The sequence below is a fragment of the Nilaparvata lugens genome, chromosome 8, assembly GCF_014356525.2.
Source record: "Nilaparvata lugens isolate BPH chromosome 8, ASM1435652v1, whole genome shotgun sequence".
Taxonomy (NCBI): domain Eukaryota; kingdom Metazoa; phylum Arthropoda; class Insecta; order Hemiptera; family Delphacidae; genus Nilaparvata; species Nilaparvata lugens.
The window spans coordinates 14,253,501-14,266,212 of NC_052511.1; the positions used below are offsets into that span (position 1 = coordinate 14,253,501).

The window sequence follows — 12,712 nt, forward strand, 5'->3', positions numbered from 1 at the left end:
TTGGATCAATGAAAATATTCGTAGCCTAGACTATACTATAAGTATTTATCTCTTTTCTGTATAGGGCTACTTGTAATATAAATATAAAAAAATAAAAATCTCAGTACCCTTTTTTAAATATTTTATCACTATATTTATTTATATAATACAGTGATAAAGTATTTCAAAAAGGGTACTGAGATTTTTATTTTTCTTTATATTTATAACATAAGTATTTATGCTATATAGACATTACGTTCTACGACCGCCGACAACTGTTGGATTGAAACTTTTAATTGAACAATAATTGCACTCCAATCCTGATTATGAAATATATAATGATAATATTAGACTGCAGTCTAGTCATTCATGTAGCCTAATAATTGATTGAATGACATTTTATATTAACCAAGCAGAAATTTATGAGGGATGATAACCGAGTAGGACTATATGACATTATCTTTGCATTATCATTGTGTAATGATTTTGTAATGTAGTATTTGTAAAGGAGACACATTAGAGGTAACCTGTTCTCCATAAAAAAAATGAAATTATTCACATTATTTTGCAATACTGAACAGTGAAAAGTAGGTCTAAACCGTGAGTCACCAGCTCTGAACTGAGCTACGTTACATTCTAGCTCTCCCTAAAATTTCCTAGTTCTTGAAAGTCAAAAAATTATTTCTCTAGTAGAGCCGGTTAGATAATAACATGAACCATCCAGCCTACTCCCACCGCATGAGACTCAACTCTGATTTTTTAGGGTGTGGGTAAAATCAACTCTCATTTTTTAGGGTGGGGGTGAAAGTTTGTTCAGTCTGTTCTCGGCAGCAGGTATCCAGATCCTCTCTTCCAACATTCTCTACACTGGCTGTATGTATAGGCTACAGAGTGAGAGGGAAAGGTGTGTGAAAGAGAAAAACCGTCCCTAGTTTTATAGTTGCAACAGGCTGAAGGGGAAGTGTCTCTGGGTAGCAGTAGACTTTAGACTACTACGCAGTCTAGATCGTGTTCCTAGTTGTGTTATTCAAGAAAAGCATTGGTGAGTTATTTATATTATTCATATTCATTCAGTTTATATTGATATTTTTATTTAATATTCATATCAAATTATATAAGCTAACTAATACCCCTGGCTATTGTCATTGTTCTAGTTTCCAGTGCACGCCGTTGAAACATTATTCTGATAGTTTTCGTTGTTGCTTGGTTGTTGGGTATAATATTATTGGGTATCTATAGCCATATCGGTTGAAGCTGGATTGCCACACAACAATGACAATGAACAGTAAAAATATAAATGCCCACGAGGTTCTTATTGGACTATTCCCATTTAGCCCGGCCGAGCGAGTTGTATGAATGACTAATCCCCTTAATAGAACTTTGGGAAATATGAATAAAAATTAGAAATCTAAGAACCCTTCTAAAATTGTTCAATAGCGACAAGTTATTATCAAGTCAATCATGGTACGGTATTATATAGCCGAAACATGTCGTGATTAAACAATTTTAAAAGGGTACTTGGATATCTAATTTTTATTTTTTATATTTGAGAGTATCCCAAAAAAAGACAAATTATATGGGAATTGGAACAATTTTCACAGTTGTGTGAGAATCTAGCTTGAAGTCTCTAGATGGAGGATTGCCACCTGTGCGAATCTTGGTAGGTGTCCCAAAGAGATATGAGTTCTTGTTTTATCGCAAACAAATTCGGATAGGATAAAACATTTTAGATTTGGAATTGATTAACAAATAATTACCTTATTTTTTCAAATAATTACCTTAGTTTTGATTTATTTCAAATATTTTTTCGTTACCCTGAAAAGTAGATCATTAGTCTGGGATTTTTTTTAGAAGTCTAGGGATTTCTATAGTGAGGTCCACCTTATAATAGCAGTATTTGCTAAAACATTAAATTTGTGTTACTATCCTTCTTTTATTCAACAAAGCAAATAGCCCTATCCTTATCTAGCTCTACTACTTCGTCAGACCGATTCTTAACAATATTAACAGTAAATTTAATATTAAATTATACATATTTTGTTTCAAATAATAGAATGTATAAAGGTCTTTAATCTAGGAAATCCTCAAATCTGGTAAAATTAAATTACAAGAATAATCTTGGTTTAAAATGGGAAGCCAGAGTTGTTGCCAAATCTGACACACGTAATAACTAGGTAGGTACTCTCAAAGCTGTCAGCGACTCAACTGTAAAATATATTATTTTTTGTAGACAATGTCTTGTCCATAAATTGATCATGCTATATTCTTAATATATAAGTTAGTGAATAAAATTGAGATATTGGTTAAAATACATAAAATACCTTAGATAATAGAAAGTACCACTCAACTAACCTACAATTTGGACATTCAATAACAATGAATATTTGAAAATTGCGCTGATAAATTTTAATATGTCCTATAATTTTATGAAAGAAGTTAAAATTTTATTCTAAAAAGTTACTTTAAGTTGAATTATTAGTTTATGGTTTAAAAAATACTATTCAAAGTACATTATTATTACATTGGTTGCAAAGACCTTAAAGATCTCTTTAAGGTCTTTGATTGGTTGTATATGTATTTTTGTGTAAGATTTTGATCAGCTGATTGTAACATAACAATAATTATTCCGGCTTGCGACTGCGCTCTGCACTCTGTTGATCACGTACACGACGGGGGAACCCCAACTGTTCGATGGGAGAGCCGATCGACAGTAAACAGAGATGGCCTTGAAGTTCTTAGCGTTCCACAATTCCACTATGAATACTTTGAAGTAATGCGCATGCGCTGGATCGACCAATAGAATTTACACGCGCGACTAGCCATTACATTTCAAAATTGCTAATACTTTGAAGTAATGCGCGTGCGCTGGATCGACCAATAGAATTTACATGCGCGACTAGCCACTACATTAATTTTAAAGCCTAGGTTTCTCTTGACGTAATCACGCTAAAGTCTGCTGCAGCTAGGGAACTATAATACTTTATAGTTTATAAAGTCTTTATAGTTCCTTAGCTGCAGCTATTGCTAGGGAAGTGTTTTCTCTGACTTCACGCGCGCAATCTCTGTAATTCCCTCTGCGTCGCGCACTCAAGAATTTTACTAGTAATTCAATTGTTCCAAAAAATAATAATGCTAATAGGTTTCAACTTGATTCAAATCAAATCATTTATTTGCCATACAACAAATACATATTCAAAACGAATAAAAGAGAATACATAATTTTATAAACAAAAGTATAAAATAATAAAACAGAAAGTAAGCATAAATAATACCAAAATCATAATTAGATACTTTTCATTAACTGTTTTGATCAATTTTTCATAATTTTTACTTCAGTTCTTGAACTTGAATTTTTTCTAGGGGAGAGGAATAAACAATTTTCCCAAATATTCAGGGATGTATCTCCCCTGTTAACGATGGAAATTAGGCTACCCCCATTTATCATAACCGGGAAATTTTAAGGGTAGAAGAAGCTGCTGGTGCATTGTTTAAGGATATGAACTACTATAGGTGGCCATACTTGTCTTCTCAACCACATACTTGAAACTCAATAAACTATGATCAACTCTGAAAAATATAAGCTACATTGAATTTCTTCAATATAATAGATGGTGAAAAGTAACAAAATTGACTCACTTTAAAGTGCTATCTTTTTATTTTCATGCTATCTCAGTCCAAATATATACTAGACCATTCACTGTCTAGCTTATAATTTCATAATTATCATTGTGCTATTCTCTCATCTCCTAGATATTTGTTCGACTCATACAATATAAAGAAAGCTAACTAAAGTAGTTGCTGAATGGGCCACGAAATAAATGTAGGTCTCATTTCGCTGGGGGGGGGGATACATCCTCATATCCCCCCTGGATATGCCACTGACACAACAGCACAGGACAGAATTTACTCTGATGGACAGTATTAGAGGAGGCTGTGGTTTATAACTGCGCGAGGTCTACTATTCACAGAACAGTACCTCATAAAACAAAATGTATTGAAAGCCTAAAATATTCCCTAAACTTGGTATCTTTATCAAACAGATGCCTGGTAATCACAATTATAGAAAACCCTTCTTATCCCCAGTCAATAAAAAGTTCAATGGGTTTTCATTTACAAAATTCATTAATAGATCATTAGCTACAGCAACATGTTGGACATCTATGTTGCCTATGACTGAAAATATAATCGCGCGCTGCGAGGTTGCTGTCAGAGAAAACACCCACTTTTTTATCACACACGCGTGATTTTCGCGTATCACGGTTGACAGAACCCACAATAACGCTGCGTGGTTCAGAGAAACCTAAACTTAAAATAATTGCTAATACTTTGAAGTAATGCACATGCGCTGGATCGATCAATCGAATTTACAAAAATTGCTAATATTCTCAAGCATGAGCAACGATCAACAAGAACCTATTATGTTATGTTATTATATGTGTAGACTTGGTTTGACCGAAGTATAATACTAGTAGTTCTGTGAACAGTAGACCTCGCACAGTTTATAAACCGCAGCCTCCTCATATACTGTCCATCAGAGTAAATTCTATCCTGTTGTGTCGTGTCGGCAAGATATCGGTGTGAAAACGGCTAATGGCTGTTCGGGTTGGTGTATCAAAAATGCTAACATCAAAAGCTAATCTCCTTCAAGACATACTGGCAACAGGACAGCCCGAGTTCAAAGCAGAGAAAATTTGAGAGCCAATACTATGGTATTTTAGTTATTAATTGCATGCGTTATTGCACGCAATCAATAATTCATTTAATAGTGCATAAAAATTGCATTCAATGAGGCATGCAATCAATAGTCTACACAGCTGATGATTTCTTTCCCAAGTTACATTGAGATATGCGTCATGGCATGCAATTATATTATAATCCACTCAACAGCTGATTTATGATGAATAATTCTATAGTCTGATTTTTACTCTAATATATTGGCGTACGAAGGAGGCTCCTTTTTCCTTTTATATTATCCTTGAAATTTCCAAAAACCTTGTATATACGTCGACGCACAATTTGAAAAGGAATATCTGTCAAATTGCATGAAAATCTATTACCGAGTTTCGTCGTAAATGCGCAACATATGAACATTTAAACATAAAGAGAAATGCCAAACCGTCGACTTGAATCTTAGACCTCACTTCGCTCAGTCAATTGATAGACCTGCAGTTTTACTTATGCTAGGATCGAAATTTCAGGTGGGTTCCCAACCACGGAGACGTGATTATGCAGCTCATAATTTTCTGAGCTGGCCTATGAGATCCTACGTTTATTCATTTATTCAACGAAGATTTAATCGATGATATTAATCGAACAACAGCTGTTTTTCTTCAATTTACATTGATATATTAAATTGCTTGCGTCATTGCATGCAATTTATAATCCTCTCGACAGCTGATCTATGATGAATAATATTCTAGTGTGATTTTTACTCTAATATTGGTGTATGAAGGATGCGCCTATTCCATTTATATTATCCTTGAAATGCAAAATTTCCAAAAGCCTTGTATATACGTTGACCCACAACTTAAAAAGGTACCTGTCAAATTTCATGAAAATCTATTACCGCGTTTCGCCGTAAATGCGGAACATAATTATAAACATAAAGAGAAATGCAAAACCGTCGACTTAAATCTTAGACCTCACTTTGCTCGGTCAATTATGTTCCTATATATTGTTTATTATATATTATTTACTACATCTATATAGGCCTATTGCTATACAGTTTATACAAGCACACTATATTCAAATTGCTATACAGTCGAGCCTCTCTATAACAAGCCACCACTTAATAAATTCTTCTAAGCAACAAATATTTTTACCTTGTCCCATGACATTTCAGAATTTTGGCTCCTTATTTTCTTCTATAACGAATTTTGGACCTCTCAACTACAAAGTTATCTCTCTTCACTTCAACATACAAAATGTAGTGTGAATAAGAAGCCAACAGTCAGAATTGTTTAGTTTCAGCAGAAAGGTCAATAAACTAAAAATAATGACAAGTTCAGGTAGGGAGAAGATAGGATGGTAAACAGTGAATAGAGTTTGAAACACATGTTGGAAATTGAATGCAAGTTACTGGAAATAGAATTTCAAAAACCTGTCATTCGTAGAACAGGCAGGTAGACAGGACTTTCCCATCCTTCTGCTTTTGTCACACATTTCAATTCTTAGAGCTGATGATGATGATGATGATGATGATGATGATGATGATGATGATGACTGTGACGAATCTGAAGAGAAGAATCCGTCAGATCAAGAAGTTCTACAAGCTTTCAAAATTATCAGGCGAGGATTACAACTAAAAATAGTGTAGACTACCAGACAACATTTTCAACTGTTTGAATAGAGATGTGAGTCATTTATTGAACGTGATGTTTTACTCAAATGCAAAATTTAACCGAAAATTACTCACTTTTTCAAGTAAAACGTTAGAAAATGGAAAAATTGAGTCATTATAGTAACTATTTATAGTAAAGTTATTGACAAAATTACTTCTTATTCTCTTATCCGATTTCCCATGGAATAATGTGTTCTATATCCTGTATACACTGTATAAAATATGAATAAGGAAGAGAGTTCCGTAGTTTAGTATAAGATATTTCAGAGAACTTTAAATTTAATTTTTTTCCTACTCACACTGGCGATCAAGAGTCATCTCACGCCAGTGGTTTTTTCCCTTACCATCTACTATCAAATTATTGAATTGTATTATCATGCTGAACTTTATTTGAATTCTGCATTATGTATTTATGTGTCTGTGTGAAGTATTTAATATCTTTTATAGATTCATAAATAAAGTGATATTGAATATTTTTCATATTGGTCTCATTCGATGGAGCCCATTCCTATACTATTCTCATAATTTGTCTCAAAAAATTCAACCGTGAGAGACTTTAAAAGTTTTCAAATTTGGCAGGCCAGCTCCACTACGTCCAGATTGGAAAAAAGTGTGAATCAATGAAAACAATTCTGGGCTTCAGTTCTATACCATTTTCATAGTTTGGGATCAAAAATCATGCTGTCAGCGGAGGAGAAGGATGTAGGTAATGAGGTCCTTTGCTGCCCCAGGTAAGAATTATTGAAGGAAACTGTGATGAGAATTTATGAATCAAGTCTTCAGCTATCACATTAAACTTTCATAATTTGGGCTCAACTAAGATGCTGCCAGAAGACGGAATGGTTGTAAGTAGCCAGGTCCTTTGCAGCCTCCAGAGAAGAACTATTTTTAAAATATGATGAATTCCAATAGGATAACGCATCATGCCATCATATTACGTTCATCCATCATATTACCTCATAATTTCCGCTCGACAAGTACATGGTACGCTCTCAACAGAAGTTAGCACGTCTGCGAAGTTGGCCCGGATGATGTCAGCCCTCTCAATGAAAGTGTTATAAATCATTAGTTTAGCGTTAGTTTAGGTTTGTTTTAACAAATTTGACGTTTGTTTGGGTTTCTAAATACCAAATTTGAAAGTTTCAAATTTTCCGGGCCAACTTCACACTAGCCCGGAAATTTTCACAAAATTAGTTGAAAATAGTCTAGATCGTTGGTTTAAGTTTGTTTTGACAAATTTGACGTTTGTTTAGGTTTCTGAATACCAAATTTTTGGAAACTTCAAATTTTCCGGGCCAACTTCACACCAGCCTGGGAATTTTCATAAAACTAGTTGAAAATAGTCTAGATCGTTGGTTTAAGTTTGTTTTGACAAATTTGACATTTATTTAGGTTTCTAAATATCAAATTTGGAAGTTTCAAATTTTCGTCCGGGCCAACTTCACACCCCAGCCACAGACCACATTAATCAATGGAATTGGTTGAAAAATGTATAGATCGTTAGTTTAGCTTATAATAGATAAGATTTTAGCTTATAATAGGGTATAGACTAATAGATTGGAACCCACCAGTCATGTAAGTGGCTTCTTATACATTCATATCTCCTATTGTAACAGTCATGAAAGCGTTTCTACGTGTACTGCTGAGGTGAATAGGATTTTTATTAGAAGTTGGCAGTGCATTCTTTCAAAATCATTTTTTTTCATTATATCAATGGAACTATTGCTCATATCTATCAGGAACTATAGAACTATTGTGTCTGCATCCAGAACTATCGTTTTCTAATGTACTTCTGACAAATGTTCTGCTAACTTCACACTGACCAATAGTGTCTGTAATCTTGTTATTCTTCAATAGGCTTAATTACAGCATTATAATATAGCATTATGACTATTCAACATTGAAGAATATTATCTACCTCTAAACAGAGTATTAAAATATGCTTATTATTACAATTATCTGTACTTCTATAAATGAGTGTGAGTGAAATATAATATTGACTGCAGAAAATTTTCTTCATAATAATATCGATTGAGAAATTCACCAGGAATGAGTTTTTTCACGTGGTTTAATAACCTGAATAGTTGAAACATAATATATACATCGAAAGTGGGCTTTATAATAAAATATATATATATATATATATATATATATATATATATATATATAGGCTGACGTGAGACCGGCTAGTCGATGGGTGAAGATGTCAAAAACAAATGCCATAATGGAGATACAAGTCACATGTCATGGTCTCGAATAAAGAGAAGCAGACATAGAGCGAATGGCGCCGAAATGAATACCCTACTCTTCAAACAAAAAAGTAGAAAGGGCACTCCGTGCTACGAGCATGGTCATGCTAATCAATGTTGTCTTGTGGACAGTGTTGGGGAAGGCCAAGCAGGTTAATAAATTCGTCAGTGTCCACAACGATAAAGATGACTTTTGGCGCACTAATGCAACAATATGAGCACAGAAGCTAATAAGGGACATACGTCTGAAAGAATTCTGTCTCTGAATCCAACCAACCATATACTAATGTACCATAGCTAATATTTTTCTATTTGAAACAGTCTACATTATTTCAAAGATTTTCAATAGAAGGGTTCCCAAGAATTTTGTAGAAAGAAAGCCGACAGTTGGTGACAATGTTGAGGAATGGAGAAAGAAGAAGGATGCACTTGTAAAAATCTCTGTATGTCCGCCACCAGCAGTACCTGCATTCAGATGAATTCAACATAAAATATAGCATTTATTCAGCATTTATAATAGTTGCGATTCAAAGTTCTATCAAAATTATATAAAAAACCGCGGTTTTCTCAAAAACCACTCCAACAATTTTGATCAAGCTCATAATATAAATTGACATTGGTAAGATCATCACCTGCCACAAGTGCCATATCTGTGAAGGTGCGTACAGATATACGCGCCGCGAACATGAACAATTCACTTTTAATCAGCTGACTATATCTGTATTTTCACAGAAACAGAAAGATACAGATATAAAAAGCTTGGCATCAGCTGTTTCGGATGGACACGTTAAGTCATCGGTCCCGGCTGCCTAAAAAGCAGTCGTTAGGTCATGTCAGAGGCCCTGAAATTGATCAGTTGCGACCTGAAAACTCTGTCACCAGACCTGAGCCAGCCAGGTAACTCGACATTATTATTATTATTAGCTGATTAAAAGTGAATTGCTCATGTTCGCTGCGCGTATATCTGTACGCACCTTAAGAATTGCAGGTGCTCCGCCTTATCCATGTAAATTTTTATTTTCATTTCTAATTTCTGAGCGAGCCGAAGGTGAGCAAAGCTCTTATACATGAAATTGTTATTATTTGTTGGGATACTCCTCCTAGACCGTTCGACCAATGGTCATGAAATTTTGCAGAGATATTAAGTTCGACACGGTGACTGCTACTAGCAAATAATATTCTTTATCCGACTTCAGGACTTCTTATTGATTTTTAATAAATTCAGGAAGGTTATTGTGTTATCTTTATTTGAAAAAGTATGAAACATTTTGTCCAATATCCTTTTCCACTGAAACTTCGAGGTCAACATTTGAAGTCCAAGACTTAAAAACCAGAAAATCCTTTAAGCCACGTTTATACCAAAGTTGTTAACAAAATGCTAATAACTCAATCCTTATAGATTCTATTAGATTGAACGGAACTTGACAAACTCATATGATCATCATGTGTAACTATGATAAGTTATGTTCAATCTGATGAAATCTATAAGGATTAAGTTATCAAGATATTGTTAATAACTTTGGTGTAAACGCAGCTTAAGAGCATTTAATTTATTATATGGAATTCTAAATAATAATATTCATGCCAGATTTCAGCAATTTGAAAAATTGCCATGTTCCATGCAATAGAAAAAGACTTCTTGGTGAAAAAAATCTTGTGAAAAATTATGCTGCTCAATTGATGATTAAATTATTATTTTTGAGCTCTACCAACTCTTTCTTCTTTCAACTGTTTCTTATTTCTTTGTATAAACATATTTTTCATACCCCTTCACTAACTTACCTGAATCTAACTAAAATACTGTTCTCTTCTAATCTTATTAGTTATACTGAATCGTTGAGAATATTTAATTAAGTTCGTTATTATTTTCTTCTGTTTTCCTTTTTAATTGTAAAACTATAATTATTATATAACTACACGGACACGGACACGTAAGGACAGGACATAATTCACTCTGATGGACAGTATTACAAGAGTTTTGAACTGCGCGAGGTCTACTGTTCATTGAACTACTAGTCAGCTGATCAATTTCAAAATAATAATACATCACAATGTGGTAGGTTAAATCCAAATTCATATCACATATGGATTTCAAATCATAGTCCTAAACCGAGGTTTATTGTGATAGTGGTTTATTACAATAAGGCTTTGAGCCAAGTTTGCTCAAACCTCTGTTCACACGACACCAACTTTAACACAAACCTTTATTATAAACTAAACCATATATAAATATTCTATATGAAGTCTTTGAAGTGTTTATAAACTTGAGATGAATAGTAACTCAAGCCTCCTCCTCCTCCTCGCCCACCTACTCCTCCTCCTCCTCCCCCAACTACTCCTCCTTCACCTCCTCATCAACCCCTCCTTCTCCCCCACCTACTCCTCCTCCTCCTCCTCCCCCAACTACTCCTCCTTCACCTCCTCATCAACCCCTCCTTCTCCCCCACCTACTCCTCCCCACCCTTCTCTTCCTCCTCCTCCAACTATTCCCCCTCCTCCTCAACTCCTCCTCTCCCTCTTCTACCTTCTCCTTCGCCTCCTCCTCCTCGCCCACCTACTCCTCCTGCATTACAAATCTGACTCGACTAAAGTTATAAAAATTATAATGTACAGCAGACAGCATTGGAATATTCAAGAAATAGATTGAGAGTCATAAGAAAATATGATTGGACTAATGTGAATAATAATAATAATAATAATATCGAGTGACCTGGCTGGCTCAGGTCTGGTGTCAGAGTTTTCAGGTCGCAGCTGATCAATTTCAGGGCCTCTGACATGACCTAACGACTGCTTTTTAGGCAGCCGGGACCGACGGCTTAACGTGTCCATCCGAAACACGGGAGTGGCCCGAGATAAATATCTTGCCCGGGCCGGGACTTGAACCCGGGCCTCTGAATCATAGTGAATAATAGTGCTTACTATTTAATTTATAAAATCTATCACTTTATTTTTTAATCACACAATAATTATAATACAACTTGGATAAAATATAAAAATGAAAAATATAAATGAATGTTTAAATATAGATTGAAATACAAACCTCAGTACCCTTTTAAATTATTTTATCACAACATGATTCAGATATTAAATACCATTTTCAAGTTTGAAAATGAATCTGAATGTTTCAGACTTGGAAATGGCATTTAATGTACGAATCATGTTGTGATAAAATAATTTAAAAGAGTACTGTGATTTGTATTTCTATTTATATTACAAAAAGCCCTAAAGAAAAAGACAAATGAGTGTTTATATGTGATTGAGAAACTACTAGACCAATAAATTATTATGAAAGTTTGGGAATATGTTGTGTGAATAGTCTAGTTAGCACACACATCAATTTTTGAACTTTTTTATGCCATCCTAATAAATTTGATTAAATTGAACAAAATTTGACAAACATATATTATGATGTGATCATGAGTTTGTCAAGCTCCTGGTAGAGTTTATAAGGACGAAAAAAATTGTTCATTCAAAAATTGATGTGTGTGTAGTTAGACTTTGGACGTTCGATAAAAACTTGTTAGAATTTTTATTGTACAACCAAAACTTGAAGTAGCTTTTAGACACATTGATTCTATATCGTGGACGTGCATTTTCAATTATTTGCTCCAGCTGCTTGCCAGCAGTAACATATTGCCATTTAAAAGCCAAAACATAAACTCCCACACATTTTCTTTTACCTTTGAACCAAATAAAATACAATTTATTAGGTCATGTTTATTTATGACTCGACTGCCTGTGTATCAGCCAGGCACATCATTTGTATGATAAGCTACAGTATGTTCAATCTAATAGAATCTATGAGGAAGGAAAAATAAACATTTTGTTAATAACTTTGGTGTAGACGCAGCTTTAGCTAGCCACTAAAAAGCCTTCCAACGGATACCACCAAATAGTAGCAAAACTGCCTTAAATATTACTAAGAATATTTCTGATATGAATTATGGAGTTGTCTGATACTTTCATTTAGGATGAAACTTTCATTACACATAGGATGTCTAATCTGGCAAGTCAAGCAGTTTATTCAGATCCAGTTATTGCAGATTCGGCTCATAGTTTCCAATACCGTACCTATGATTGACTCTTATTGGTAGAGATACGGTATATTTAACTTTGAATATCATATTCTTACCCTTTTGAAAAT

At 34.2% G+C, this 12,712-nt stretch overlaps 1 protein-coding gene across 1 annotated transcript in view; it reads left to right on the forward strand.

Annotated features, from left to right (window-relative positions):
* The first annotated feature begins 890 nt into the window (after positions 1–890).
* Positions 891–12,712, forward strand: part of LOC111061337 — a 29,977-nt gene continuing 18,155 nt past the window's right edge. The window contains exon 1 of the mRNA XM_039434022.1: positions 891–1,021. The gene's annotated coding sequence lies outside the window, so the exon portion shown is untranslated. The remainder of the gene's footprint in view (positions 1,022–12,712) is intronic.